General features: G+C 39.2%; 1 long non-coding RNA gene across 1 annotated transcript; it reads right to left on the reverse strand.

The window, feature by feature from the left end:
- LOC135455694 (uncharacterized) lies at nucleotides 1–27,723 on the reverse strand. The gene is made up of 3 exons (XR_010442377.1): nucleotides 27,604–27,723; nucleotides 11,497–11,569; nucleotides 1–237 (listed from the first exon to the last, which is right to left on the reverse strand). It is a non-coding gene; the product is annotated as an uncharacterized LOC135455694 (long non-coding RNA).
- Nucleotides 27,724–27,753: the final 30 nt, after the last annotated feature.

Genomic DNA, 27,753 nt, shown 5'->3' on the forward strand with positions numbered 1-27,753 from the left:
TTTTATAAACCTGCATGGTAAATATTTTTATTTTTATTCTGTCACTGTAACTAGCATTTTAATATAGGTGTCACAGTAGATTAAATCCCTTTACCAGGCTTTGCAGACTGTTCAATGTTAACATCACTGGAGATCAGCCACTGCCCCGCTCCACCGTGTGAAGATCATCCAAATTTTTTGTCATGGATGAGTGTGCTGTGATTGTGTCAGGTGCGCTGATTCTGACAGCATGTGAATCTGGAGAGAAAGCAAGAAAAGTATTTAAGTTCTCATCTGATTTTCTATAGGACAGAAAAGAGCATTTTGGAAATTGAATAGAATGGAATTGATCTTCTGCATGATCTTGCAGGTTCCCTGCAATAGGAAAAGTATGTGGAAAAAATGACCTAAAGTCGTAGGTGTTAATGTCAACAAAAGGTATTTTCCCAAACACCTGAAATTACTGCAAAACAGCTATAATATTTTAGAGATGGGACCATATAATTCTCTCAGTGAATGTTACTGATTCTTCATGGAAAAAAGAGAATCTTGAACCAAATTTATAATTGTTAATGTAAAACATAAATGGCAAACTAATAGAAACTTGAGCATATTCCACTGAGACACCAGACCACTGTGAACCCCCAGCTGACAGCTGAAGAAGGGACATAAGCTTCCAGTGCTGCTACAGAAACGTAATTGAGAGCGAGCATGGCAGGCCAATGGCTGTGATATATCACTAGGGCTGATGCAGCAGCACTCCTGCATAAATATATTCCTAGAGACCTTACAGTTAAACTCTGAGCTGATCCCTTACACTAGTAATATCCACAAAACCCTTCATATCACTACTAGGTATTTAACCACAACACCTCTGTGGGACTGTAAAGTAAAAATCAGTATTTTTTTTTTTTTTTTACATGTAATACAATATTGGGAGAAGCTTTTAACTAGTGCCAGGTTAAGATGTGCACTCACAGCTCTGTGGGCTATGGCAATACAGTATCATGATAATGATGCCAGCTGTTCCTGTAGATCCTTCAGGACTTCAGTTTTAGCATCTGCCCCAAACTTTAAATAAAAAGATGGTACAGTAGATGGATTTTTTCTTTTACTTCCAGTTTATTTATTTCTGTTTTATTAAAATGTTATTATATATTTAATTTTATTATATGTTTAATATTCTTTATTACAAAACACAATAGAATCTCCCTGGTACAACTGGCCATAGCATGAGAACCCTAGAGATAGATTTAAGGACATTGAAAAGCCACCAAAGAGGGAATTAAAAGACCCTAATCTTCATAAATCTCAGTGGGATAAAAGGATGTGAATTTTGCATGTAGCTAAGAGGAGTTTTATAATCTCAGTAGAAGACCCAATGTTTGTGGATTCATTGTAACTACCCAACATAATAACTCGCTTGTGAAGCTTCAGCTTCCCAGTCTGTCCTGTGTGACTCAGCATTGCATAAAAACATTATTTGTGAGTATGAACCACCTTAGCAAAACTGCAAACATTCTCTGTTCTCTAGGGTCTTGGGAAGATCTTCCATTGTGTAGAGTGCTATTAAATAGGTTTTACTAAGCTTGTATAGTTTTTGTATGGGTTTAAATTTGCTATTCTTCTCATTCTTCCTCCATATGTCTCATCTGGTTATATATATATTTTATTAACTGTAATGGCTATGATGAGTGGTCAGGAATTAAAGGATTGTGCTGCACATAAATAAAATGCAATGGGTCTACGCTGTGGGCTGCCACCCTCAACATGCTCTAAAGGTGAGGGTTGAAGCTTTTATGTTTTTTCATTTTCCTTGTGACAGTAAGTTAAAAAAGGCCATAGCCCAGATTTTTAAATGTCTAACTACAGGGATTTCAGTTCGGCAAAGAACATAATAGAATCCAACAAATCCGCTGCAGCAGTGATGCCTCTGTCCAGTAGGAAAAAAACAAGTTGTTGGTGAATGCCCTTTAAAAGGTTTCGATCTGTAAAATAAATTTTTATTCATCTTACCTCAGTTTACCATATAAATAATTTTGACAAGTATTTTTCAGATTTCTGGTGAACTAAAACCATAAAAGGAAATTAATAATATCAATTCTGGTATCTCTTGCAGAGGCATAAATCGATCTGTCTCTAACATGCTGTGTGGGATTACTGTGGATACAGAATCTGGCCTGTTGTCCCTGGTAGAAAGTAACAGCTTAATTGGAGGGGTTTACTGGGTATAATTACTTCAAGACCTCCACTGGTATTTCATAGTGCATTTCAGTTATTTAAGAGTAGTACACTCATGGCTGGGTCTCTGTGCAACACTATGCAAGTCCATGTAAAAGAAATGGCAGAGTACAAACATATTTCATTTAAAAAATACGGGACGGGAAATTAAATCTTGCAAAACAGAAAAAAAAACCTAACAAACACTCTGGAAAGGAGATAGCATCAAATGAAATGCAATAAAAAAAAAAAAAAAACAACCAAACAAAAAAACCCCCAAACAAACAAACAAAAAAACCCCCCAAAAAAACCTAGGAAAAAAACAGAAAATTGGGAAATTTAGTGACTACCAGAAAATGGCCTGGGAGGAAACAAGGTGCAGTGAAAAGGACCAAAACATTCCAAAACTAAGCTCAAAGATGTTGCAAAGGCAGGAGACAAAATCAAGGAGAAAGACAGAACATTGACGGAAAGATATGAGTGATATGGCATGAATAGAGAAAAGAAAAAAGACATGGCAATGTGAAAGCCATCAAGAGGCATGAAATACCATGAAATGCAGAGATATGGACCAAAGATTGCCCAAGTGGTCCTCACTGAAATCGCAAAACTAATTTTCTTCTTGAAAGGAAATTTTGCAATTTACTTTTTATTTTCTTCAATTGCATTTCATTTGACGTGCCTCCATTCTGGGGTATTTGTAAGTCCTTCTTTTCTGTTACCAGGATTTCAATAGGGTTGAATTTTGGCAAGCTTTGGCCCATGACCCTGCACTTGATGGCATCGCCTGTGTTTTGATAGACTTCACTTAGGCAATGAATATTTTTTTAAATTTCAGTATCCATACCAGGCCTCTCATATCTTCCCCTAAATTTGGGCCTTCTTCCTTGATTTTTTCTCCTGATTTTGAATCCTCTGTGAGCTTAGTTTTGGCAGTTTTTGGTCCTTTGCACTGCAGCTCATTTCCTCCCACATCATTTTCTGATAGTAGCTAAACATTGCAATTTTCGGGTATTTTGGCTATATTTCAGCTGCAATTCCTTGATGCAATCTACTTTCCAGAGTGTTTGTAAGCCTTTCTTTTCAGGCTCGCAAGATTCCTTTTCCCTTCCCGAAAGGAACTGAAATTTCCTTTCGGGAAGGGAAAAGGAATCTTGTGATTTCAATGAGGACCAATAGAGAAATCTTTGGTGAATGTCCCTGCCCTTGATGGCATGCCATGCCTTTTGCTGGCTTTGACTTAAGCAAAGATTTTTTTTTTCTTTTTTTTTTTTTTTTGTTTATAAGTATCCATGCCATGTCCCTCATATCTTTCCCTCCAAGTTTTGTCTTCCTCCTTGACTTATTCCCTGGCTTTTGCATCTTCTGTGAGTTTAGTTTTGGCATATTTTGGTCCTTTGCCATTCAGCTCATTTCATCACTTTTGTTTTTTTTGACTTAGGTTAAAGAGGTTTTTTTGGTTTTTTTAAGTATGCATGCCATGTCCCTCATATCTTGCCCTCGAGGTGTTGTCTTCCTCCTTACTTTCTCCCCGGCTTTTACAGCATCTCTGAGTTTAGTTTTAGCATGTTTTGCTCCATTGCAGTGCAGCTCCTTATCTCACTGCCTATTTTTTGAAGACACTAAATCTCCCGACTTTTTTTTTTCCAATTGTATTTAATTTGATCCTATCTCCTTTCCAGAGTGTTTGTAAGCCGGTCTTTTGCAAGATTCCTTTACCCTTCCTGAAAGGAAATTTCATTTTCTTTTGGGAAGGGAAAAGGAATCTTGCAATTTCAATGGGGACAAATAGAGCAATCTTTGGTGCATGTCCCTGCCCTTGATGGCATGCCATGCCTTTTGATGGTTTTGAGTTAAGGAAAGATTTTTTTCCTTTTTTCTTTTGCTGTTAAGTATCCATGTCATGTCCCTTATATCTTGCCCTCCAAGTTTTGTCTTCCTCCTTGAATTTTTCGCTTGCTTTTCCAACATCTCTGAGTTCAGTTTTAGCATCTTTTGGTCCTTTGAAATGCAGTGCATTTCCTCACTTTTGTTTTTTTTTTTAACTTAGGGTAAAGAATTTTTTTTTAAGTATCCATGCAATGTCCCTCATATTTTGCGCTCCAAGCGTTGTCTTCCTCCTTGACTTTTTCCCCTGCTTTTGCAACATCTCTGAGTTTTGTTTTAGCATGTTTTGTTCCATTGCAATGCAGCTCATTTCCTCACTGCAAATTTTTTGAAGACAATCATATCTCCCGATTTTCTGGTTTTTTCCAATTGTATTTCAATTTTCAATTTGGTGACTACAAGTACATGACACGGGATTATATCAGGTGCAGTGCAAAGGACCAAACTATGCCAAAATTAAGCTCACAGATGTTTCTAAATCAGGGGGAAAAGTCAAATTGGAAGACACAACTTCGGGGTAAGATATGAGGGACATGGCATGGATACATAAAAAAAAACCAAAAAAAAAGGAAAAAATCGTTCCCACAGTCAAATCCATCAAAAGGCATGGCATGCCATCAGGTGCAGGGACATGCACCAAAGATTCCTCTATTGGTCCCCATTGAAATCGCAAGATTCCTTTTCCCTTCCCGAAAGGAAATGAAATTTCCTTTCGGGAAGGAAAAAGGAATCTTGCGAACCCCAAAAGAAAGGCTTACAAACACTCTGGAAAGGAGATAGGATCAAATGAAATGCAATTGCAAAAAACCTCAAAAAAACCAGAATATGGGGACTTTTAGTGTCTTCAAATAATAGGCCATGAGGAAATGAGCTGCATTGCAAAGGACCAAAACTAAGCTCACAGATGTTGCAAAAGCAGGGGAAATATTCAAGGAGGAAGACACAACTTGGAGGGGAAGATATGAGGGACATGGCATGGATACCAAAAGAAAAAAAAAAAATACAAAAATCTTTCCAAAGTCAAAGCCATCAAGATGCAGGCAGGCCATATGCCATCAAGTACAGGCACATGCAGTAAAGCTTGCCCAAAATGGATCCACACTGAAGGCCAAAACAAAAAAGAAGTACTTACAAACACGCTGGAATGGAGACAACAACAAAGGAATTGCAATTGGAGGAGAAAAAAAAAATTGGGAAATTTGGTGACTAGAAGTACATGACCCAGGATTATATCAGGTGCAGTGCAAAGGACCAAACTATTCCAAAATTAAGCTCACAGATATTTCTAAATCAGGGGGAAAAGTCCAATAGGAAGACACAACTTAGGGGGAAGATACAAAGGACATGGCATGAATACATAAAAAAAAAATACAAAAAAAAGAAAAAAATCCTTCCCAAAGTCAAAGCCATCAAAAGGCATGGCATGCCATCAGGTGCAGGGACATGCACCAAAGATTCCTCTATTGGTCCCCATTGAAGTCGCAAGATTCCTTTTCCCTTCCCGAAAGGAAATGAAATTGCCATTTCCATGGGGACCAATAGAGAAATCTTTGGTGCATGTGCCTGCACTTGATATCATGCCATGATTGTTAATGCCTTTCACTTTGTTGAAGATTTTTTGTTTTGTTTAAGTATCCATGCCAATTCGCTCCTATCCTCCCCTCCAAGTTGTGTCTTCTTCCTGGGCTTTTCCCCCTGCTTTTGCAACATCCTTTAGCCTAACTTTGGCATGTTTTTGTCCTTTGCACTGCACCTGATGTAATCCCGGTCCATTTTCTATCATCACTAAATTTCCCAAATTTTCTTTTTTTCTCTTCCAATTGCAATTCCTTTGATGGTATCTCCATTCCACCATGTTTGCAAGTCCTTCTTTTCTGTTTTGGCCTTCAGTGGGGATCCATTTTGGGCAAGCTTTGCTGCATGTGCTGCACTTGATGGTATATGGCCTGCCTGCATTTTGATGGCCCTAATTTAGGCAAACTTTTTTTTTTTCAGTATCCATGTCATGTCTCTCTTATCTTTTCTCCATGTTGTGTTTTCCTCATTGACTTTTTCCCCTGCTTTTGCAGCATATTTCAACTTCGTTTTAGCATGTTTTGACACTTTGCACTCCACCTCATTTTCTCCGAGAGCATGTTCTTGTTGTCCCTAAACATTCCACTTCTCTCGCTTCTTTCGATGTTTTTGAGAAAAGAACGAATATTAAAGAAAGTCTTGTAAACAATCTGCAAGAGAGAATGAAATGTAATGCAAGTGAAAGAGCTAAAAAATTACAAAAATTTTCAACCTCCAGAAAATAATCTGAGAGGAAATGAGTCGCAGTGCAGAGGACAATCATGCCTAAACTACTCTCACATTTATTTCAAAATCAAGAGAGAGCATCTAGGAGGAGGCCCGAACATTCAGGGGAAGGTAAGAGAGACCTGGGATGAATAGTTAAAAAGGAAGAAAAATCATCTTTGCTGAAGTGAAATCATCAACAGGCATGGTATTTCATGAAGTTCAGGGATATGGATGAAATCCTACAAAATTGATCCCCACTCTTATCGCAAGGTTTCATTGGTCAACATATTTCTTTTCAGCTTGTTTAGCTGTGCACTTCATTTACAGAAGGAAGGGTTCAGATATTTCTAGCTTGTTGATAGAAAATTAGAATAGTTCAAACAAGCCTCAGAAACAATATAGCGAGAGGCAACCTGCAAATTAAGCTGAGTCAGCATTGTTGTGCTGCCTTTATTCACAGTTGCCTATTTGATACTGGGATTTAGTCTCCATGGAAACAAAAGTCTTGATTTTGGAGCAGAGGCTGCTGTGCAGCATGGGAAAGCTGATAAGTGCTGAGGTCCTGCCCAGTCCTGGAAATGGGAGTCTTGCAGGTTGCAGAGAGGACTGATGTCCTCAGTGCTTCAAGCAGGAGGTGTCTACGCTGCCCAGGCATCAGGCAGAGCAAGGCTGTTTACCTCTCCAACAGATTCCAGTTATCCCTTTTAGTGTACATGCAGAATTACCTGTTCATACACACAGGTGGCTTCAAAATAGAATACAGTACTCAGCTTTCTTTTAAGCTCCTTTCATACCAAAGCAGTGGCTGGCAAGACCCTGTATAAAAAAACCCTGAAAGTCAAGTAATATCAGCTAAGGCTCCAGTTAGAGAGGCTGAATTGGAAAATTTGATCTTGAAACTGTCCTCCAGAAACTACATCTCAAGGTTACCATCAGCCTGTGTATATGGAACAGAACAGGGGGCACAAAACCCAGGTCCCTGGGGTGGTCTTCTGTCATGTTTTTATACAGGCAGAGAAATGGATGAATAAACCACACTGTTTTACATTTAAGTATATGAAAACACTTTTTGTGCTGAAGACATTCCACCTCATTCTTCATTTCATCAGTTTCTAGTTCATATTACAGAACAGATCACTGGGGTTTTTTGTTAAAGTAACTGTGATATTTCATTAAAATGTTGGCAGTGTGAGGCTCTGACTTTCTTACAAAAATAAATGCATTTTATATAACCTACCAAGTATACTGACTGTTGTTTTTGCCCTTACCACTAACCTTAGCACATAAAGGCTGTAAAGTGTCTGAAGTGTTCAACAGATATTAACTAGCTTCAGAGAAAGGCTGCCTTTTCTTGAAGAATCACAGGAGAACCATTCAGACATATTGCCCTTCAATATTAATGGCACCTTCTCTCTTTGTACATTGTAAAAAAATCAATTTGGTCATTTGAGGGATAAGAAGTCAATTTATTCACTCAAGTTATTTATAGATTTAAATCCCTCATGCCCTAATGTAGGAACATTCCTACCATTATTGGCATTACAGAAGCACAGGAACTGAAAGAGAATACTAGGTACTTTATTCATATCTTTCTTACAATGAAGGAACATGGCCTTGATTTGAGTCTTTGTATCTAAAGAGACAATCCACTTTGACAGGTGAAGAGACATCTTTTTAATCTTACAACTGACAACTCTTTTTTTAATGAGAATAAATTTAATCTTTGCTTTTTGTCTAAACATCAATTTTTGCCATTCAGCTTTCCTTGGACAATGTCCAGTCATGAAAACTTTTAGTATTAATTAATTTTTTTAAGAGTTCTGAAAATAGTGTCTTCACTGAAGGAGAAAAGTATTTCTTCTAAAACAAACTCTTTCATGAGCCATACAACGCTTGGGAACATTTCAGCAAGTCTTACATCTTACTAAAGCAATTGTGAGTTTGTCTCTTTTAACCTACTCTTAGAGGCCACATAACAGAACCCTGGTGTGTTTTAACATCTTCCAATTCCAGAATATAGCAAGGAAGGTGAGAAGCCCAGTTTTAGTCCAAGAGCAGTGTCCAGACTTCAGAGTGCCACTGCAACAATCCCATGTGTTTCTTAGGAAGAATTATCCTCCCTTCTGTAAAGAGGAAAAACTGTGACTGATAACTGAGAAGAGCTCCCCAAAGGGCTTCCAATATCACAAAAGAACATAAGCCACAGGACTTTTCCCCAGTCTTCATACTTATATAACAAATGTCTGGACTGCACATGACTTCTATCTGCTGCCTCTGATCATGGGACTTGCCTCTTAATTGCTTCTAGCCCCCTTGTGGCCTCAGTTCAAAGCTTTTCCAAGCTTTACAGAGGCAAAGAGAGAGGAAGCCAGTGTGCACACTGCATCAGTATAGACTATTCTCTCTGCTATCACATATTCACACAGTAAAGTGAAAGTTAGTCCAAGAATCAATGTTTAATTCTGCCAAGCAGACTAATTCAGCCTCAAGTCAGTAACTCAACATAATAAGAATTATTTTATGCTCCAGAAAATAACTGACTGCAATAGCTTATTTTCCAGAATGCTACAGAAGAAAATGTACTTGCACGTTTCAGCTCATTTTACCCATATATCAAAATGAAATGATTTTAAAATTACATGAATGCCACTTCATTTCAGTTGTACAGCAGAAAGGGCACAGGTTAAAAGCCACTTTTATACTTCAGCTAACCTAATTTTTCAAAATTTGACTTTTCCTCATTTGAGGCAAAGGTATCGAAAGTAACTCTGAGGACTGGAGAACATGCAGCATAACATTGATGATATTAAGGATTTTTTCCAGTGTAAGTGATTCTCTGATATCTGTCTCATATTCATTAACTGTGTCTTAACTTCACTGACCTCATCTGAATTTATGTGATATATCCACATTGCAAGATGACAGAAGAAAAAATTTCTACGACTACTACTTGCAGCTCTAAAGCCTTTAAAGGGTACTTCAGTTGGCTCAGCAATGAAGAAAATACATTTCTTTTACTTCTCCTTAGATCTGTTATTTCTGAAGATCAAAAGATAATGCTGTGCTTCTTTGATGATGGAAAGTGTTTGATAGCATTTAATACATTTAAGTAGCATGATTCATAAAATACCAAGCAAAGTTTTTATATCTTAAAGAACCCAGAGTGTGATTTGTGTAAAAGGCACAGACATCAAAAAGTGTCTCTGGCCCATCACAGAAGCAATTTTGCCAGAGGGCTGATGGCAGCCTTTCTCACAGTCAAGGCACATAGACTTTCTCTCCTCTACCCAGCCAGGAATTTAGCAAGACATGTTAGAGAGAACTGTATGTGAGAGAGCTGCCTTCAACCATGTGGGTCAGGCTCGACCAAAGGCACAGGCTGCCCCTCCACACATAAACTGTGCAAAGCCTCATTGCTCTGGGACACCAGGGGTGACACTGACAAGCCTGCAGGGTTCTGACAAGCACACTCGTGGGACAGGCCATTATGGTTCTGCAGATATAGACAAGAGCAAACAGCATTTACCTGTCAATACCACCAGCCACAGGCAAAAACAATGGTGTGGTTGTTGGAGGTTATCTTATATCCATGACTATAAGCATGACATCGCAGACAAAGTAAATCCCAATGCAGAGCTGATGTGGGAAGACTGCTGGTGTAAGGTGAGAACTGGAGCTCTCTAGCTCATCAGAGGAAGGGAAGTTTTATGGAACAAGCCGTCCTCACACAGGTGAGGCTTCCTTCCCTGGTAGAAATACCAGTTCCTCTAGCTAGCCCTGTTATTTCTGCAGCCAGCCATGGTTCTGTCTATCCTCTGAAGCTGCCAGGTCACAGCTGAAGAAAAGGTGATGGCCTGAGACACAAGTTCACTTCATGTATGGAAGCAAACACCATGAGATGGGAACTACTCTTGGTTATTCCCAAGGAGACAAGGAAAGACTGAACCAAACATGAATGGCTCTGCAGGTGATCAGTGACAATACACCTTCCTGTCCCTTTTCTAAAGCTCCCACTTTAATGTTGATTAAAGGTTACTTTTTTCTCAACTTTATGATTAAATGTTTTATTTAAGAAATTAATATGCAAAATTGGAACTTACTATAACTCATTCCTTGAGGGTATGTGTAATTATGCGGATATGAACTGAACATAAATTACATTTTGCATTTCCACAGAAAAACATGGACTGAGAGCCAGATTTTCCTTGTTGTTCCAGTAACTGACTACTTTTAAGAATCTGGTCTAAAATATGCACATTTTTTTCCCCTAAGCAAAATTTATAAGTTTCAGTTAAACAAATTTTAATAGAAAATTAATTTATGCTATTTAAAAGACTAAGTGGAGATAGTTCTGTGCACAATTTTTTTTTCTAGTTGTCAGTTAACTGTCGCAACAACACACCCCAAGGATTGCGCTCATGAGAGGTAACACTTCTGTTAGGTCACTGACAATTGGTTCATGAAAGACCTTTGAGGTTTGGGCTATCCCAGCATAACCTGCAATTTCAAGGAATTTTACTGCTAACTGTAATCCATTTTTAACGTAGAGATAATTTTCTTAAGTATTAAGGTTTAAATTTTAAAGCCTTACATATTACAAAATACAAAAATACAGCCAAGGCAGTTCTGAGGTCATAGAACCATAGACTATCCTGAGTTGGAAGAGAAACTCAATGACCAGCAAATTCAACTCCTGTCCCTGCACAGTACAACCCCAAGAGTCACACCATGTGCCCAAAAGCATTGTCCAAACACTTGAACTCTGTCAGGCTGGGGCTGTGATCAGTTCTGCTGGGGAGCCTGTTCCAATGCCAAATCACCCTCTGGGTGACGAACCTTTTCCTAATATGCAACCTAAACCTTCTGACACAGCTTCCAGGCCATTCCTTGGGGTCCTGTCACTGTTCACCACAGAGAAGAGATCAGTGCCTGCCTCGCCTCTTCCCCTCACAAGGAAGCCATAGACTGCAATGAGGTGTCCCCTCAGGACACCTCATTGCACAGTATTGACCCCTCAGGTCACAGTATTAAAATACTAGCGAGCCTGCGTTTTGTTCTGTCTCCCTCACATACACACCAAAATTATCTAGAGTCAGAACTAATGGAAAAAATGTAAAAATGGCTTACCTTTAGATTATTAGTTGTGGTTGTTCTAAGTTTCTGAATTGAGATTAATATCCAAAAAGGTGCGGGGGAAAATCTGCAGAAGAAAAATCCAAACATAGAGATACTTATGGGAGGAAATATCTTCTATAAAATGCTATCACTTTGGGGCTCTCAGTATCAGAAGTGGCTATATAATTAACTTGTTAGCATCTTTTAATTGCTTCTTTTGTATCAATAAATGACATCTTTTGCTCACATTCTAGATGTGAGTTGTGGTTTCCATGAACCCTCTCGGATTCAGAGAGTCAGAGAGAAGAGCAACTCTTATCATTGGTAACATCATAGTCGCCAATTAAAGATCTATGAATAACATGTTATGAGACTAGGCAGGCCCAGAAAAGCAACTTGCAAAGCCAGTTGAGGAGATGCTTGGGATATTCTACTGGAACCCACCCTGGCACACTGGAAAGAAACATTTCTTTCTTTTCACATAAATGAGGAAGGCAGAGAAACTGTTTCTGCAGTCTGGCACTGCCTGCCCAGCAGTTATAAAGAACAAAGACTTCAGGTACTAAAGTATATTAATGATCCTAAAAATATAAAGATGTCAAAAAAGCAAAATAATCCAAACTTGTAATTAAACCTTTCCTTGAGCTACCAGAGTGGTTTTTTTGAAGTGTGAAGAGCTGCAAAAATCGGTGTCTCAGGCAGGTAGGAGGAAGAACACTGGTTGCACTAAGGCAGGCAGCAGTGCTGATGAGTGTGGTGGGAGGTGTGGGACAGCTCCACCACACACCGCAGGAGATGGCTGAAGTACTGACACAGCCTGTGAACAAAAGCTTTTTCCTCCTTAGAACATCACTGACACAGGACAACAAGTATAATTTTTCAGTTCAAGTATAATTTTCCAAACTATTGAGAATCTAGGGTCTAAAATGCCATGTCCCCCTCAGCTGTGCTGGGGGTTAGAAATACACTGAGTAATTAAGGGGAGAAATATTCTTTTCACTTTCCCCATCTTCCATCAGACATATACAATGGTCAGCAAAGCACACACTCCCCTCTGTGACATGAACAGAGTAGCCTGGCTCTGTGAAGGCCTATTTTGAGTCAGGCTACGTCAATTCCCCGCGTGCATTGCACTGGATGATCAATTGGAAATGGTTGTATGAAGGTGAGGTACCCTGATGCCTTACAGACCTCTAAGAGCACTCCAGAGGCTTGCTTTCTAGCAGAATAATTAAATTTATTTTCTCAAAAACTATGAGCAAGGATGGGCTATGAGAGTAAAGAGAAACAGGGTCACTTTAATCAGTGCAGGTGGCTTTTAATACTTTCAGTAAGCACAGTTACAAAACTAAGAGAAGATCAGAGACAGAAACTGGGGAATCACATGCAGTCTTTGGAGATGACAGCAAGGAGATAAAAGAATTCTAGGGAAGATAGAAAAGAGACATCCAAGTTACCAAAGAAGAAAGATACTTAAGAATGTGGAGCTCCTCAGTCTTGAGACCAAACCACAATATATCCTAAGGGTATCAATGGAAGACATGAGAAGAGCTGAAAGATAGAAAGTACCCTAAAACAATGACTAAATATTACTATTTATTCTGTGCCCTGCCACCTCATTCAGCAAAAAAAATTAATGCCTTTTAGGACCACTGATATTTGTATTCTCTGTTTGACTTCACATTTTGTTTATTTTCTGCAGAAAAATTGTCACATTGCTTTTTTCCCCCCATGCCCTTTTATCATTTTCCTATTCTGCATATTTTTTTCTGCAGCAATTGCATCATCAATACCACCTATGATGCTAATGAAAGTGAAGGAAAATGTTTCTGGGATCACTGTGGATGTTTAAGGTTAGATGTGGAAGTTAAGCTTCCAGTAGCATCAACAGAAAGAAATTGGTGCCTTGGAAGAGTCATTCATCTCCTTTTCAGGTGGGTGTGTGGGGCACAGGGGATAACATCTTTTGAAGGTACCTTTTTCCCCCATGGACTGTAGGCAGTCCAAGCTCAGGCAGCTGGTTTTGACAAGACATATAAGTTAAAGATCCAATTAATTAATTCTCCCTTAGTACTGCAAAAGCTTTACTGCCTAATGAAAAAAATGTAATGAAAAAAAGGCCTGTATACTGTGCCTATATATAGATTTATTACGCATTAGAGGAATATTTGTACAGAAGTTTAGATTTTGGAGGATCTTGGGTTCATATAAAAATCTCACCAGGGACAAAGCCCTGTTGACACACCCGGTAGGGAAAAAATATGCAGGGTGCCAGAAGAAAGATCACTGAACATGGTTGAGAAAAAGTTTTACCAGTTACCCTGGGGAAACTGGCTTGTCGAGACCTTGCTGAAGGGGTCAGTGCCATGGGGGATATTATTGCAGAGGCATGGTTTGGCTTATCATACAATGATGCTTGTATTCATTTCCTCTCAGAGAGGCCTGGTTTGCCACAAAGGATCTGTTTCTCCAGTGCATTTTCCAAGACCAAAATTCACTGCTGCTTACCGTGAGGGTAGGACTGAGCCTGCATGCTTGTGTGGCTACAACACACTGCAAATAAGCCTCAGGGCTCTGAGACTTGTTCCTCGTAAGGACTGCTCATCCCCTCTTGACAAAAATTATAATGTTACTGGCCTAAGAAATATAAGACAAATTGATAATGGTGTGCTTTTCATATTAGCAGATAATAAGCACAAACTTTAAATTTTTTTTATTTTGCATAGGACATCCAAGCCATTTGATAAAAAAATAAAGCAGAAGTAGTAAGTTTAAATGTAATCAAATAGAAAGGGAGGGGACTTATCTACTGCACTCCACATGGGAGTACAGATATATTTCTTGTCTGATCAAGTAGGATTAAAATCCAAGATCTGGTCTGCAAAATCCCCAAGACAATAAATTAATCATTAGCCTGTGTATATAAGGTGAATTACTTGGACAAACAGAAAAAGTATCCCAAAGCCAAGTGAAAAAATTACAAAGTTGCCAGAATTTTTGATTATTAAAAAAGAAAGTATGTTGGTGGACTTTTACCTGTGAATAAATTCTGCTGTAAATGCAAAATAATTCTGAAGGATCTTGTCATATAAGTGTATACTGAGTATCTTGACTGATGGAAAAGTTTTTGCATACAAAGGGTAGATATGACTTTTGTTTTACTTTTGCTTGAAAACACAATACTTCCCTGCTAACCACTTTAAAGTCCTTACAATTTCAAAATAAATGAAAACAGAATTTCAGACACAAATATATGAATTTAAAATACATTTATCTACTGCAGCAATTTTCACCTAGATAGAATAATCTCTATAATTCGATAAGGAAAATTTCCTCATGTAAAATAGGAGTGAGGAGAAGGGAAGAATAAATTACTTTAGAAGGACTGTGAGCTGTAAACCTTTAGATTTCAAAACACATAAGAAATCATGAGTAGATATAAATATAACATTAAAATCTTATAGTTAAAACTAACCCAATCTATTTCTAGATCTGTACTAAACACAAAACACAAGAGATGCACACTCCCCTTCCAGAATATCAGACAATCCAACCATTATTTCAATCCCAAAGGAGGTACCCACAAGATGGCCACTCTCCCTATGCAACCTATATAAAGCAATATACATTTAGAGCAGAATAGTTAATTACTCATACTTTTCATTAATAAACTTATTTTCTGACTTTACCTGACATCACAAAAAACATTCTGTTTCAGGTACCTGATGCCTGGGCTAGTTACACTACATATCCTATTAGTTTGTTTAAAGAAAAGAGGACACAAGATAGTTGCTTTTAATTCCGTTTCTGTTTTTCTCAGTCAAAAACTGAGCTTGATGAAATTAGTAAATAGAAAATACTGGGTTTAGTATAGTTTAAAAAGGAAGAAAAACTTGGAAAATATTCTAGAACAAGCTTCAGCCTTTGAAGAAGAGCGCTATAAATGTCACAGCCTTATATAAATCTTAGTGGCATATAAGCTGCTCAAAAACAAAATTCAGTAGCCCATCTTCCTCAGCTGCACATGCCCATGGTAATGATCGATCCTGAAAGGCAGCAGTGGAACAACGGAAGAACTTCAGAAATTCACTGTTTTATGTTTCAGAGCCAGAAGCTCTGAGAAAAATTCCAAACTCAGGCTACCCTGTTGTTTTAACTCTTTGGCAGACAATAAATTAAGTGGGAGTCGATGCCCTTCCCAAATGCAGGGGTTAATGGAGCCCTTTCCTTGTGGGAAGGCCTTATAATTGCTCTCCTATTGATGTTAATGGGAAACCCTGCAGGGATTTCCTCCTCTCTGAGCAGAGTGCCTCTGGGCTTCCACATAGGTCCATGAGTGTGATTCATCAACAAGGGCTTTGGCTACCACTAATGAAGAAGGGGGGAAAAAAGAGAAAATTCAAGGTTTCAAGATGCTTTGCCATAGTTTCCTCTCCATCAATTCTCATCTACTATCCATCAGCCGGCCACTAACCCTCCAGCTCTGTCTTTGCCCGAGCCACAGATAAATCCAGGGGCTTGTTATACTTTAGAAGAGCTTTAATGTAGGGGTAGGAAAATCATTGCCCTCCAGAGTAAAAAAGGGTAAAAGAGAGATAAAAATATTCTGAAATAGAATAAAATACAAGACTGCCACCTAATACACTCTTCCTGTTGTTGGACAGATTGAAGGACTAACAAGTACACCCCATGAATGTAGGTCTTTTCCTGCTGGAACACAGGTTCAGAATTTCACGTCCACAATGACTAGAATGAGTATAAACTTACTTAGAGAGGCATATTTCCCTCCTAATAATCATACAAGAACAAATATTGTATCTGTAGAGTAGAATACCAGTCTGGGATAAACTAGAAAAGTTGGGTTTGCTTTCCTTTTGGAATACAGATTCATCAGAAAGGATTTGCCATCCTACTAACCCTTTCTTGCTCACTGGATTTCAATCTTGTAGATTGTTGAATGTGAACAACCAGAGCTGTACATAGATGAAATCACTGCAGCACAAAGCGCATTGAAGATATCTAACCTTACGCATATTAAGACTGCAATATTTTTTGGCTTTTTTGCTTCAGAATATTTGTCATTTAGGACAAGAAGTGGAAGTAGAAACAAAATAAGAAGCATGGGTCTTTTAGAAGTAATGAAGAAATGATAGAATTACTAGGTTTGATTATTAAAATTTTATAGTTTTAAGTATTCTCATATTAAAGATTTAAGTATTTTCTTATTCTCAATTTTTCATAATTCTGCTATCCTTTTCTTCCTGGAGCAATAAATAGGTAAAACGAAATTTTGTCTTCTCTCCCCACACCTGCAGTAGACTAACTGACTCCATATAGCTTTCTTTTAAAAGTAATTTAAAAAGTAATTTAGAACCATCTAAACTCCAAAACCAGAGGTTTTCCAAACAGCAATCATTTCACTGACCACTAGCAAAGCCCAGTGTCATTCTGTATTCATTTCCAGTTGATCATTTGTCATTTTCCTGGCCTGATTAAACAAAAATCCTTATCCTGAAAGACAGAGTCTCCTTGGGATATTATCCAAAACATTAGACAAGTCCTGGGGAATGTAATCTGATGAGCCTGAGAACAGGGAGACACCAATGTACAGATAAATGCCACAAAGCAGAATCCTCTGAACAGCAAGGATATTTTGCATCTTTGTCAGTATTTTTTCACTTCATGTATTCAATAGTGTACTCTCATCGCAGTAACCACAAAAGGAATTAGAATTTCTAAGGCTTTTCATGATCAGAGCAACTACTCTTTCCTTAGAAGTGTCAAATTATTATAACTGTCACTCTACTTTCATGTGCTGTTACCACTGTAACAGGCATTAATTTTACTCAATATTGAATTCACTGTCATATCCACATCTCAGTCCGAAAGGAGGCTGTCAAAGTTATTCAAACTTATTCAAAGTTATCTCAATTACTTAAGATAATAAATCACAGTGTTTAGTACCAAAACCACTGAACAGGAAACCACAGAGAATGTGTTACAGAACTGTCAAACAAAGCTCTGTACACAAAGAAACATGCTCACCATTCTCTAAGCTGCCCCCAACAAACTGATATTCTCTGATATTCACAGAACAAAGTCACACAGCTCCTCCAAAACAGAACATCTCTTCTAGAGTGTAGGATGTGCAGCACACACTTGAGATCCATTGGAGATGTTCAAATGATGCTCTGCTGCTCACTTCTAGCCATTTTCTCCTTGTGGAATTCAGGTCTCTGCAGTACAAGAGTGTGTGTGGGAGCCAGGGCCACTATAGCCAGTAGAATCCCAAGAACAAGACAGCCAAGCAGACCAAGATGTGACACAAATGACCTCTTCATTCTGATGGCAGCTTTGACTTCAGCTTCTCTGAGTATAATGGGAGCTTTCACACTTCTAGTGAAAGCAGGCACAATGAGGAAACCTAAACTTATGGGTCTAAATCTGGAGATGAGTTAGACCTTACTGTCAGATCAACAGGACATACAAACTAGCTAACAAATTTACTTGGCTGAGATTTGTTGTCTACCTGTGAAAATGGATGTGTTAATAATGTCCCGACACTCAAGGACAGATATGAGATAAAAGTGAAAAAAAAATACTAATGGAAGTCAGGGAGAAAAAGGGCTGTGCAATATCTGTGAGGACCTTATCAAAGGGAACACAGCTGGGCTCTTCACAATGCTGCATTTTGGGAAGACAAGATACAGTCATCGGTTGAAAAAAGGATACTCAAGCTTGCTCTATAAACTTCTGCCCTGTGAGGATTGTGAACAGTGGAAGAGGTTGCCCAGAGAGATTGTGCCATTTCTGCCCTAAATGATTTTCAAAAACAGGTGGAATGAAGTTCTGAGCAGACAGCTGGGCCCTCATGGCTGACCACTGCATGCTACAGGTTGGAATAGACACCGAGTTACTCTGGCAGAGAAATCTGTCATCTCTATTCTACTATGGAAATTCAGAATTATTTTTCTGCATTCTTTCTCCATATGGAAAAGGCTTCAGCTGAGCAGTCTTGAAGTCAAAAGTCCTACTGTTAGATTCTCCTTTTCTGCCATTTCCTCTTTAAAAAAGTGAGGGGAATGCATAATTCTAAATATTGTACCCTACTGATGCTTCCAAGAAAGCACATCTTAGCTGGTTTTGGACCTTTCATGTGTCAAAAGCCTCGGAGATATGTTATCACTGCTGCCAGTACAGAAAAGCAAGGCACCAGGTGGTACACAGTTATGTTTATTGAAGGACAGATCACATTCTTCCCTGAAAAAGTACAAAGACAAACCACCTGCCCTTTTAAACAGTGATTTCATATCAGCATTTTAATTTCCACTTGATACTGATCTCCATAAGCATTAAGGCATAACCTTTGTCAGATGCCCGTGTTTACCTACCATAATTTCATTATTAATATAATTTTAATATGGAGCATTTGATGTACGAGTACAACTGGGACAAGTCCCTATGGCTAATATTCATTTTATCTATTATGTTGCTGAGGGCTATCTGCAGCTGCATCAAAGACAGTATGAATACACAGAAGAGTGCTGAGTCCACAGAGCCATGAGAGCATGAGCTAGCTTTTATTCTCTTCTCTTGCATCAGCAGCATTTCCAAACCATGTTTTAATGAGCACCAACATGAGCAAAAACAATCGATTGGATAGTCAGCAAGCCCTCCAGCTATATCCTGATTAGGCAGAAGTGGTAGGTAAAGAGCCATATTTTTACTCATATCCTGGGAAAATGTGTAAAAAAACAATGTCACATGAGTTCTGCCCTACCAGTTCTACAGTGTTTCATAAAAATCATACTATTGCATCTTCTCATGCACTTATCTGCCCTTCCTATTTCTGAGGCAGCAGAATCCTTACCTGTATTGCTTAACAGACACCCATATTTCCCTTAGGTGTCATCATAGACAAAAGCCTCTCTTAAAAAATTTAAAAGAAAATAAAAATCAAAATGGCATATTAAAACAAGACACCTGCACAAACCTAAATTTTCTTTTAACAATTTTCTTAAACATACTTCCCTTCCAGTCATGGAAGGGGATTGCCAATGACTCACTCTTTCAATGTTATATCTATCATAGCTCTCATCACTTCTCATCATGTTGTCACTAACAATATTTAACTAAAACCACAAAAGGGTGAAGGTTAAAGCAGAAAGGACATTAAACATTTCTGCCTTCCCAGCCCCAGTGGTGGCTAAATTGGTTTTTCTTTCTTTTAGGCACACAGAAATATTTTCATGTTTATAGTCTTACAACTAACATATTGTTTTCTTATATCATATACATTTTAACACCTGCTAATTGTTCAGGAAAAATGCTCAGAATATCTTCAGAAAGCTATGTTGAAATAGATTTACCTTTACAGGTTAAAAAAAAGCCAAAGTCACAGAAGAGCTGAAGGCAACATTCTCAGCTTCAGGACTTCTATTTATCAACCACCCACACAGAAAGCTTGATTTTCAGACATAAAGAGCTGAGCCCCTGGATTCCCATTTGTCACAATTACCATGAAAAACTGAAGAGGCTTAACCTGCCCTAGTAGGAACACAATTGAATCCAGGCACTCCTGAGCATGTAAACCATCAACAGCAGATATCTCTGACCCACAGCTTTTATCCAGAGATGCCCCAGGGCAAAACAGTGCTGTATGACAGACTAGAAACAAAGTATTTTAAATCTCCTCTTTTCCTCCGGAGGAGCCTTACTCCTGGTAGGGCTGGCATCAAGCCCCAAAGACTTATAAGGTTTTACTTTGTTTCTTAGTTTGGTTTTTGTTTTGTTTTTGTTTTTTTCCCTCCTCCTCCCTCACTGCTTTATTCTTCTCCTGGTTGTGCAAGCCGTTTCAAATGCTCTAACTCACACGAGTAAAGGCTTCTGGAGAAGGGAAGATTACACAGATTATTTAATGAGAGTCAGACTTATCCTCCCCATATTCCCTCCTTCTAGCTTCACAATCCCTCGTTCTTGGCAAGTTCCAAACAACCACCTATCCCTGCACCTCATCTATTGCTGGTACTAGTTGTCTTTGTTCTTGACCAGATCCCTTCTCTGAACAGATGTCACCAATCCCAGATGCCTGCTCAGTTACTCTGTTGCCGTTTTTGGTTTGGTTTTTTTTGCAGAAGAAGGGAGGCAAAATTAGGCCATTCAAACACCAAACCAGAAAACTCTGAGTCACAAACACACAAGCTTTCCTGCTATATGACACTTTAACATGCTTTTTTGTTCCTCTTACTAAACATCAACTGACATGGCTGAGGGATTATTATTACCTTCATTTTTGCAGGCAGAGAAACTAAGGAAATGATTCCCCACATCATTCCTTCAAGCAGGCCTAGAAGTTCTGACACTCCCACCTACTCCAATGGGAATATAGATTAGCTCAACACTGAGTGCCTTTGAAAACCCTACCTCACATTTCTGCCTCAAGGCAACTCAAAACCTAACTCCCAGGCTCCTTTTAGTCAGTAAGCACTGCATCTGTTCCTAGGAAGTCATAAACACAGCATTTTGCAAAACAACTGTGCAAAATCTCTGGAAAGATTAAAAAAAATATAAAAAAATGCATAAAGCTACTGCACTTAGGTAATGTCAATGTGGACTTTAAGCCATTACCCGTAAAATACATGAAAGGGCAAAAAAAGCATACAGCTGCAGCTGCTCATCTGCTCAACACATCTAATGCAATATGCAGTCTTTTCCAGAAATGGAAATCAATTATGCCTAGAATTATTAAGGCAGAGGCAATATGTAAATATGCAGAACTGCCAGCCCTGGAGTGAACAGAATACAGCCTTCTTGTTGGATTGCTGCTGAGACATTTTTACAGCATTGGTTCCTATGAAAGTTTAAGTAAATATGTTTACATAGTAATTTCAAATGCAAAAACCATTTTAGGTTACTGCCATAACCAAGATTAATAATAGAATGTTTTGCAAAATGTCAGATGACCAAAAAAAATTGCAACATATGTCCCCCTTATATGCTAGAGGTGGAGCCTGCCACTGCTTTGAAAATCCAAAACCTGAGGATCCAGACAGCCACATCTCTGCTCTTGGTGCCTTACAACACTTCAATTCCTGCAATACTGATAAGCTTTCCCTAAATAATGTCAAAGAAACATTACTATGGTTTACAACTACCCATTGCTATATTAGCAGTGCAATCAGATAAAATAAATCAGAGATGAGTGACTCAGTTAATCATCTTCTTACTGCACTTCAAAATGAAAACAAGCTGCTCAGTGAAACTTGGACAAGTATTACCACTGATTCTGACAGTTTTAAAGTGTCTAAATAACTTGGGAGTGTGAGTCTCTAAAATTGCAAAAGTCCTAGACTTCTTAGTCATTCAACTCCTGAAAATTGATTAGTCGGAAAGAAAGAGGCAAACTTTAAAACAGCTTTTCTTTCCTTATTCCCAAGGCCTGGCCTCCCTCCAGACTGCAGTGCACAGAGATGCAGTCAGTCTGTAATGGCTTGCCTGTGACACTCTACCTCCCCCATGCTTCCCTCTGCTCTGCTGTGGGACCCTTTCCCAGTGCTGCAGAGGAATCCTTTGCCTCCAGCCTGAGTCTTCCCTCAGGTGTTTTCCTCCTTTCTCATATCCACTTGCCCTGAGGAGCAATATGTTGGCTGCAGGGCTCAGCTGTGCCCTGTGGTGTGTGGGTCAGGGGCAACTGGAACCATCTGTGTCCTGCACAGGGCAGCCCCCTGCTGCCAGCTCCTCACCACAGACACCCAGCAGAGCCATGTAATTAGATGTTCCCTAACTCAATCCTCTTCCACCGCAGATGGAAAGCATCAGCATGATGCTGCCAGGAAAGATTAGGGGGAAGACATCATTGCATGCCTCAGGCTCTGTTGTGTCCTTTACCCCTAAGTTGCCTGCTCCTTTCAGAGTTTTGACTTCATAAACTGTTTATCCTCCTTTACCTTATTTATCTGCTTCTGGTACACTCTGAAAAAAGGAGAGTTAAGAAGTCCAAGCCATGTCTGACCATCCAAGCAACACTGAGGTGAGCACTACTAAAAACAAAATAGGGATCAAAATCCATACTATTACCTCTGAAATTTAAATAAATACTGGAAAAGATTGAAGTCATTTAGTGACAGTGATTTCATATAAAAACCAGAAGTTGATACTTAATACTAGCATAATAATTACAGTTAGTATACATTAGCAGTGCTTCTCAGCATGGAAGACATCTGGCCAAATCCTGCCTAACTGATGACTTGGATAGCTTGCCAGGAGGAAGAGAGATTGCCTCTGATTTATACACTGGGAAAAAATTGGTGAATCAGCTTTCATTAAAACATTAAAAGCAGGCTTCAGCAAGAGCCATATCTTCAGCTGTGTGAAGCTGCCAGCAGTTACTCTCAGTACTCATTAGGAAATTATTTTCCCTGGGACTGTGGACCTTGCAGACCTGCAACTTACACTTACTGCCTTCATGAGACCATGATGAGAGCTGCATCCTATCCCCTGATATCCATGTTGTGAGAGGGTGTTCAGTAACTGGGGAGGACTGCTGCAAACACACAAGACATAGAAATGATTTATTACCATAAAAAGAACCCCAAGCATAGAAAACTCAGTCCATTTCATTTACAAGAGAAAAAAAAACATAGGGTAACTTAATTGCTGTGGTTAAATTCTGACATAAGAAAATGCAATTAGTGAAGGGCTCTTTAGCCTAGCTGGTGAAAGGAAAATTAAAGGACTTGAAATTAGAGTCAGATACATAAGAGTCAAAAATAGAATGGTTTCAACAGGGATTTAGCAGCACCCAAACATGGTTAAAGGCATTAGAAAGTCTGATAATTGCTTTTGACCTTAAATCAATGCATCTATACAGACAACATCAGCTAAGGCCTCTACACACTTTGACTCAATATCAAGCAAAAAACCTCATCACTTTTTGTTGCCAAAACCTGAGCTGCAATAAGCCTTCTAATTAACCATCACCCACAACTATCCTAACACACACTTATTTCAAATTGCACACAGAGTTTTCTTCTACTGCTTTGAGACTATGCATACAAACTAACTTAAAAGGTTCACTGCTGAAAAAAATGAAAAGCAGTCTGCTCAGCAGGATCCTACGAAGCATTTATTAAAGACAGAACAAATACAAATGAGACAATCAATTAAGCAAAAGTGCAATCATGTTCTCTGAACAAGAAGCCATGATCCTGTTCAGCCCCTGCACAATGGGGTCAGCCACAATAGGACTACCCACTCACTTCAGTCCAAGTGTTTACTGATGATCAGTGGAAGCTGCATGTATTTCCTTGACTTTCTACAGTGCCAAGAGATCTTTCCTTATAAAAAATTAGGAGCCAAGCTCTGTATCAAAAAATGGAGGGGTCTAGGTAGAATTATCATCATCCCTGGATGCAGAATATGGCAAAAATATTTGTAAAATATGTTCCTATCCTAAACTCTAATCATGAAATGCAGGCCCCATTTGATGGCTGTGTGAGATTCCACGAAGATTTCACTAGTTGAAGTTGGAGCATTCAATAAGGTTAGAATACAAAAACCTAGTGACAGCCTTTAATCTCTATCAATTTATAGATCAAAGACAGGTGGATTCACTACATTCAGTACTGTAATGAGCTTTTTTTTCTTTAGCTTTAATGTTACATTGAATTTTATACTATTACACTCAATGTCAATCTTGACTTTTTCAGTACCTTTAAGATGAGTTACCACAAAGAAATTTCCACAATCTCCATGTGCATCCTTACAGGAATGATCACTCCTGTCACACCATACCAGGAAAACTGGCAAATGTTCTATTATTTTTCAAACACTTCCCAACCAACCTTGTGGAGGCATTTCCCATCCCAAATCATCCACAAGTTTCTCCAGATGGAGGAATTCTGATTAATGTTCTGTTGTGCTAGAGACAATTCAGTACAGTATTGATACAATATTGACAGCATAGTCTTTATGGTGCTTTGATTAATGAATTTAAATTTCGTGTGTGTTGGGTTTCCTATACCTTGTTTTGTGTTTGTTTCTTTGGCTTAAAAAAAAAAAAGCTTCACTCTTTACAACTCAGCTTTAAAAGGTTCTGGAGGTTTCATCTGAAAATACAATAAAGGATTTTTCCACAGTTAAGTGCAGTCAGCATTTGCTTTAACCCTAGTGGGAGTTACAGAGATCAGCAGCTCCCATACAGCAGAGAACAATATTCAACAGCAGAACCCACTTGTACATCACTTACTTACTGCCCAGCTCAGTGATCTGGAACACGAGCAGTGGTTATGCTATGAGTGTCATGATGGCCTGAAGTCCATGCACTAAAACAATAAGCCATTTGCAGAAAGTTTCGTGAGGTAAAATCTGGCAAACTGCAGCAGAGCTTTCTGCACTGATTACTTGCAGAAATATAGGGCAGTCAGAGGCTGTTTACTCCCTGTTGGGCTCGTCTTCACACCAGGTGATATGGGAAAAATAATGGAAGGTCAAGAGCCAACCTCATGTTTAAGACTGGATGCAGGGAGATACTTTAAAAACTGGGTGTGCTCTGCTAGTGTGCCAATCGTGCCCCATGGGATAGTTATTACTTGCTGGCTCTGGGCCAAGAACCCTGCAGAGTGTTATCCTGCTGGAAAAGGAGCCTCTGCAGGGCCACATCATCCTTCCACTTCATTTGAAAGTGGTGAGCAGTCACCAAATGACAAGAAAAGAGAGAGAGGAAGGAGCACAATGTCCAGCTAGCAGTGCACAGGCATGTGTGGAAAATTGCATTTGTTCACAGGTGCCCAAGTGCCTACTGAAGACACGCCTGTGTGATGTGAACACACTCTGCTCTCCCTGGTACCTCTTTCATTCAGAGACAACACCACCTCCTGAAAGCTACTACTGTTAGGCAGAGCAAAACATTTTTTTTTTCCTCTAGCCAACCTCCATGGAGTGTCTCAGGCAGCCCATACCTCTGTGCACATGACATGTAGCTCAGCAAGTGTCTCAAAATAAATCTGTACAAATACCTGCAAAAGCTCAGACAGAGTAAGGAATACAGGCTCAGTCATAGCTCAGCAACATAACTGTCCAAGGAGAAAACATTTCCCTTTGACTTAAAAAGCTTCACTGAGAAGTTTTTTATTGAACTGTCAGACACCACTGCAGCACTCAGAAAACTGCCCCGGATAAAAGTTTTCCACTGACTCTGATAGTGCAGCTTCTGCCTCCTATTTAACAGATTAAAAATGAGAGCAAATATATTTTAGAAATAGCTGTAGAAAAAGACAAGTATAAATTTGAATGGATGAGCAGGTCATGAAAGTAAAACTCAGATCATGTTGGGACAGGACAATGACAAAATGACCAAGATGAAAAAATTACACTTAAGTATCTGAACTGGGCAACAATTGTCATACATAAACATTCTCCATCTAGTTAGATTACACTTAAAAAAAACCAACCAAAACAAACCAGCATTCAAATTTTCAATGAGCAAAAGAAACACATTCAAACTTAAATTATAGCTATTTTTTTCCCCTCTTTCGTACATAAACCATACAAGATCTGTAATATTAGAAATGCTTCATCTGCCCAATCTGCAATATAAGGAGCCACTCCTACATCAGACTTGCTTCCACAGAAGACTTATAATGAATATTAGCAAAGCACTTTCCATCATATTTTTATCCTCTCTGAATCAAGCTTTAAGGCAACATCAGTTAACCTGGCTTTTATAGCCAGGGAGAAAAAAAAGTCTTAGAGAAAAATTTTGATAAACTAGTGCAAAGAGTCAAGCTTCGCATACAAGACTAGAGATATTCTCAAAAGATAATTTGTTTTGTCTAAGCATCCTTGGATCACCAGATGTGAGAGCTAGGCAGCACAGCTGGCAACCTTACATTGCAACTTTGCTAAAACCCGGTTACATTTCACAAAAAATTAATTGAACAAAGCCGTGTTGATGCAGTGATCATGCATATTGCTAGTCTGCATGGAAACCATGTAAAAATGATCCCAAGACCAAACACTTTGTTGGACTGTGATCCTTTTGGGGAACGCTGAGGTTAGCTTTCCCTCCAAGCCCCAGACCAAGGACGCTAGTGCCCTCTTCTGGGCCTATTCTTCGGAAACCATCAGGATACAGCGTCTTTCTGTTCAACAAAGCAGAAGGCTCCAGGCCTTTTCCAACTGTGCCTCCTCAGCAAACAGAGGCGACAGTACACCCTGCACTGGGACAGGTGCACTGTTGGAAAGCCTGTGCTACGCAGATGTGCTCCGGAGTGAAGCTGCTTCTGCCACCTCAGTGCCTCGCTCACTTGTCACATGCAGGAACAGCATTGCTGCTGCTCATCTGCACTCTGTTTTCCCATGCATTTCATTAATGCTCAGAAATTTCTATTCTCTTTATGAGGGAAAAAAACCCCTGCAAATGGATTCTTCTGTTTTGGGATACATGTCGCTGCAGTGTCTGCCTAAGCAAGCAGGGAGTTTACATTACTCTGCTGTAAGGAGCTCACGTCATCTGTTGAATGCTGTGGGGTCTAGCGCCCTCTCTTACTTTTTAAAGTAATTTACACATCAAAACACAAACAACAGTAAACAAGCAGAAAAGGCAGCTTGGCTGCAGATGGTGGAGGGAGGAGACTGTTTCTTGCCAGAACTCAATGCTTCATCATGAGCCTGGTTTTTCAGCACTTGGCTCCAGAAAGGCTCTTCTGTGTCCAATTAAAGAAGATCAAAAAACAAGGTCTGAGGACTCCTTTATGGTTTAACTAGGTATTTACTGGTGTCAATGGCAGGGACACTTGGTCATTCTGGACACATTGCTAAGACAAAAGAGGGGCAGACCGCAAGCACAAGCTCTGAGCACAGACACCCTCACAGCCTTTTAGCTCACACTGACTATTTTGTCCTACTCCAAAAGCACTCTCCAAGACAAATCTACTTAAAAAGCTACCCAGCCCAAAGAATCATAGAAACAAGCCAAATGGAGACAGACATTTGGCCAGGAATCAGTCCTTGCTCAGTCCACAATTATTTTTCAGTACCAGCACAGCCTAACTAGGCAAGTGTCGTCATCTTATTGCAGAGATTCCATACTGCTGTCTCCTTATCACAAAAGTGTCATACCTTCTTGGTGTTTCGCATGGGCATCTCCTCAGAGCACTGCCTCTTTCTTCTTCTCACAGCAGCCAACTAACTCCAGTTCCCACTCACCCAGCCACCCCACTCTTTTATAGCACTCTTCTTCTCACTGGTCACAGCTGTGGCCTGTTAAAG

This window comes from Zonotrichia leucophrys, chromosome 1 (assembly GCF_028769735.1).
Source record: "Zonotrichia leucophrys gambelii isolate GWCS_2022_RI chromosome 1, RI_Zleu_2.0, whole genome shotgun sequence".
Classification (NCBI taxonomy): Eukaryota; Metazoa; Chordata; class Aves; order Passeriformes; family Passerellidae; genus Zonotrichia; species Zonotrichia leucophrys.